This window comes from Corvus moneduloides, chromosome 1 (assembly GCF_009650955.1).
Source record: "Corvus moneduloides isolate bCorMon1 chromosome 1, bCorMon1.pri, whole genome shotgun sequence".
Classification (NCBI taxonomy): Eukaryota; Metazoa; Chordata; class Aves; order Passeriformes; family Corvidae; genus Corvus; species Corvus moneduloides.
The window spans coordinates 147777367-147782606 of NC_045476.1; positions in this window are offsets into that span (position 1 = coordinate 147777367).

Genomic DNA, 5240 nt, shown 5'->3' on the forward strand with positions numbered 1-5240 from the left:
ACATTGAATTTGACTTTGCAACAGAGAAAAGGAAATGTTTTCACCTTTATGAGCCACCATTACAGATGTTTTGCTGAACTTAATCTATTTTGAGCCAATATCTGAGGAATTGCTTTGAGTAAGACACCAGGTCTTCTTGTGAAACCCCACCTGGAGTACTGCATACAGTTCTGATGTCGCCAACATAAGAAGGACATGGAACTCTTGGAGCAAGTCCAGAGGAGGGCCACAAAGCTGATTAGAACACTGGAGCACCTCTCCTATGAAGACAGGCTGAGAAAGTTGGGTCTTTTCAGCCTGGAGAAGAAAAGGTTGTGTGGGGACCTCACAGCACCTTCCGGTATCTGAAGGGGCCTACAGGGGAGCTGGAGAGGGACTCTATGTTAGGAACTGTAGTGACAGGACAAGGAATAATGGGTACAGATTGAAAGAGGGGAAATCTAGGTTACATATTAGGAAGAAATATTTTACTTTGGGGGTGGTTGGTCACTGGAACAGGTTGCCCAGAGATATTGTGGATGCCCCAATCCTGTCACTGTTCAAAGCCAGGTTGGATAAGGCCTTGAGCAACCTGTTCTAGTGGGAGGTGTCCCTGTTTATGGCAGGGAGTGTTGGGGCTAGATGATCTTTAAGGCCCATTCTAACACTTTAACATTCTGTGATTCATTCTATGATTCTATGATTCAGTTGGTGACATGGGTTTATGGCAGTTCCTCTAGAATCTAGAATTATGCATAAGGAATAGCAGTTTCACTACTTTGCAGTAGTGAATATATTTTATTGACCAAGGACTTGTGTCCTACTCACTGCTTGTTGTTCAGCTGTTGACTCTGTGAATTCCTCTGGGCAAGTGTAGGGTTGGTGTTCTTCATCCACCTCATCATCCACATCCCACTCTGAAAGACGGGTGGGTAGGTGAAAGAGGGAAATTACCTGACTGCTTTGCTCTCTCTCTATATATATTTATTCATCATTCATAATTGATCCTTATTCTGCAGAGCATAGATGCAGCTAATAAGGATGTGATCAATACTCTCACAAAGTCACATGTGACTATAAATTTGCATTATTTGCTATTGCAACAAAAATGAGTGAATAGATTTTGTATGCAGGTGCAGAGATGCAATTTTAAAGATGTGAGCATTAAACAGTGGAGGTTGCCAATTAGACAAGGTGTTAAAACATATGTATAGTTGCCAGCATTTGTATAGTTTCACTCTACTTATGTGTTTATAGTGCCTTTTGGATATAAGCCTAGAAATTACGTTTCAAAATAAATGTATTTTCTTCTACTAAATCGCATTTCTGTTTAACAATATTTTTTGTGCTTACAATTTTAGCTTTTCATTTTTTTTCCCATAACCAAAATTTGAATTTACCACTTTGAATTGTGAATATATATTGATGGGCCAGCACCACGTAAAACTTACTTACTACCCAGGCCATACTGAAGCTTGATCTGAAATTTTCAATATGTATGGACAAATGGTGATTTGATCTAGATATATTGAAAAAATGCAAGCATCTTGCAGATTATGTTGGGCAAGAATATGTAAGAAAATGCTTAAAATTATTCTCAGAAAGCCTGAATTATGAAAGTAGTTTGTTATAGATTATGTTACATCATAAATGTTGGTGTACATTTAAACCTGCATTCACTTCTGTGCAGGTATTGCAAGGATGATTTATGCATTTCTGGAAATGCAAACACTCCATTTTCTGTGAGTCTGGAGGTAATGCCAAATGCCTGCTCATTCCAATACACTCTATTTGTATCTTCGGCCACAGCAAAAGAGCAGCTTGATTTAACTTCTGTCTGCAGGGTCCATTCTAACACCAATTACTGGAGAAAATAGCCTTACTTTCAGATGTTGAATTTAAGTTTGCAAATAATTCTTCATAACTAGAAACTAGAGGTATGAAAGTAGTTACATCATTCTCTTCTGCCACTCCGTGTAATGTCTGTCCATTCTTCATTTAAGAATAAATTAAGAATAAATTGCTGTTGTGGAAAAATGCTGTTAAATAAAGCTGATCTTGAGGCCATGAGGTTATCTGAATATTGTTTGATGACATGTTGCTGTTGTGCTCAGTCTTTATAAATTGTAGGAATTTATTTCTAAAATTGCAACCTCTAAAAAACTGCAATAGAAAATTACGCCACTGTACTTGATTTCTTCATTTTGGATGATGCTTCTCTTGAAGCACAAGATGTAAGAATTTGGAGGAATAATTGAGGTTTCAGAAAATAAATTTCAGTAGAAACTTACAGGAATATTCATCATATACTTAGGTAGATGGTAAAAGATGATTCTTTCAAGCCTCTTAGTTAAAAAGTTATTTTGTATAAATTCTATGATGTTTAATAATATGTCATTTATTTAATGAAGGGCCACCGGTGTTTTGATACTGTTAAGAAATATATTTTATAAGGGAGGTAAATCATAACCATTCTCCAGTTTGAGTTCCAGTGAGAACTCTAACCAGGTTTTCACCCTTCACAGAGAGGCATACTGAAAATAAAGTGGACCAATACTGCACAGAGAAGAAAGAGAAGAGCTATACAGAGATACAGGGTTAAAATAGCTTCACAGTGATGTTCAAATATCTCTGAAGATGATGTTAAAGGACAGAACAGAATGAATCATTCAGGTATCTAAATACAGACTTCTAGTGTTGGTTTAGATACCAAATAGCAGTTATGACAGCAAAACCCAAAGCTTTAGAACAACAGCCAGGTGTAACACCCCAAAGCATCTAAAATGGCACTAGACATCCATGTATGGCAACCGAATCCCACCCAGAGAGCCTACCTTGATTTGATAAACAATTCCAATGCCAGTTTAGAAAACAGATTTAAGTAGAGAAAAGATCACATTTAAAATGGAAATCCCTTTTGCTCAAGGTAAAACCAAGTTCTTATAATCATGTGTCAAAATGATTATCATCTGAAGAGCTGGAGGAAGTTTGGAGGCTGCAAAACCAAAAGATGAATTTAAGCAGTGATGCAAGACATGCCTGGGGCCTTGATAGCATCCCCTTCCATTGTGACTGAGTGCCTGAACAGCCTCATAGTCTGCTCGTGGAGCAAAGATCTTTCTTTTTCCTTGAAGAATTCTAAATTATTATCTTATAAGATAGGGAGAAAACAAAACATGCTCAGAAATAATTGGGCAGCTTAGTGGACTGATGCAGTGAAAGATCAAAGCATGCTTAAGAGAGAGGAATTAATTTAGCTGAAAGTTTGAACAGGTATGAAAAGTTCTGCTGCTGCTCGGTTTTTTGGATGAATTTTTTTTATTGTGCTTTTAAATTCTTGTCAAGGGCATTTGGAGTACTCCCTGGATATCCTACAGCATGGAATTTTTAAATGGGAATAAGTAAACACTACCTTATTTGATGGAGCAAGGTGATTTTTCAATAAATGTGAAAAAGCAGTGAAAGTTGTCTCACAAAATGTCATGCTGGCCTCTTATGCTCAGGCAAGAAAACATTTCCTGCAGAATATCCATCTTAACTGTTACCATCTTCTAATAGATGATAAACCCCAAGTGAAAAAACAATACATTTTCACCCAAAACAAGGCACAACCCTCTAGGACAGCACATGATGTTGAGGTCAGGCAGAAGCCAGATGTGAAGGTCTCCTTAACATTATCAGTGTTGTAAAAGACTGGGAAAAACCCCTGTTGGAGAAGACGCATTAGATAGCAAAGAGCACCTTTACATGATGCAGAGAAATGTCCTTCCCTGGATCTGCATGGCTGGGAGAAGCCCTGTGTGCTTCCAGGAAAAGAGAGAAGCCAGTGGATCTTTGGCAGTGGTGATCCAAAATCTGTGGCTTTGAAAACCTCACTGGGGCTTAACTGATGGCACAGAAGTTCACCCAGGGCAAAGTCTGGGATTGTGTTAGCTGGAGACACCTCAGCTGGGCAGACATGAGATGATGGGAGAAGGGGAGAATGGGAAAAAGGGGAGAAGGAAGCAATTCATGTGACTGCTGAAGGGACCAATATGATCTAGACGGGAATGTTCTTCTCACCCTTACTCAAACCCTCATGTTTTCCTCATTTCTCTCTGCATTTGATTTTAGGCCTGTATCTGATATCACTAGCACATTTCACAAAAGATCATCCTGTGTTGCTTTTCTACTCCTCTAAAAAGGAAGAACTAAATGTGAATGCATATTTTAATGTTATTTGATCATTCCAATGCCACTACCAATTTAGATGCAGTAAATTGGCTTTTGTAATCTTTATGCAGTGCTACTGATGTGTGGATTTTTGGTTGTAATTTTGTTAGTATAATGAAGACAAATCAGGATAGAAAATCTCAAACAAATGACTAACAGAAAATTTAGATTCCAATTCTAACATGTCTGTATTAATATAAATTCAGAGTTATTTCACTGCAGCCATTGAGTTATATGCCTAAATCTATATAGGCACAGTTTGTTAAATAACCAATGATTCAAGAATGTTTTGATTTTCATGTGCTTGTCCTCATCCTCATTAAGCCTTTACAATGACATTTATGCTTATGACATGTAAGAGAATGTTGTTCCATTGAAGAAGATATATCATTACTACCATTTGGTATTGCAATGGGTGGGGTTTTTTCCAGTCCAGAAAAATTAATGTTGACTTTTTTTCAGGTAGCAAATTAATCAGACAAAAGATAGAATGGCATTTAAAAAAATCCCCAAACCAAGCACCTGCTAATATTATTATTGCCAGCTTCTAATTCAGCAATGACAATTTTTTGACAGTGGAAGATTTTATTTTTCAGTTAGTGGGTGCTCTGAATGAGCTCAGAATGGAAAGCTGAACATGCACTGTTGACATCCATTCTGAGCAAGAGATGTTAAAATAGTGGTACTTCTACAGTTCTAATCCCCAAATCCACCCCCTTGCCCGAACACTGCTCCACTGACTAGCTTGCTAGTGCAAAGTGCAGAGAATGATCTTCCTATCAGTCACAGGGTGACTTGCATTTGAAGCTTTTTAGGGACGTTGTCTGTGCTGTGAAGCAATCCCAAGGCATCACAGGAAGATTAGAGGTTGCTTTGACAAAGTGAAGAGATTATTTGGTCTACCTGCTCATTTTTCAATTTCTCAAACACATTTGAGAACTAATAACCTACTTTAAAGCTTGCAACATTTTTTTTCCAAAGGGATTCTGAAAATGGACTCTGTTCCTAAGATCTCTGTCCAATGACATCAGAGACTGGCTTCCTTCTAT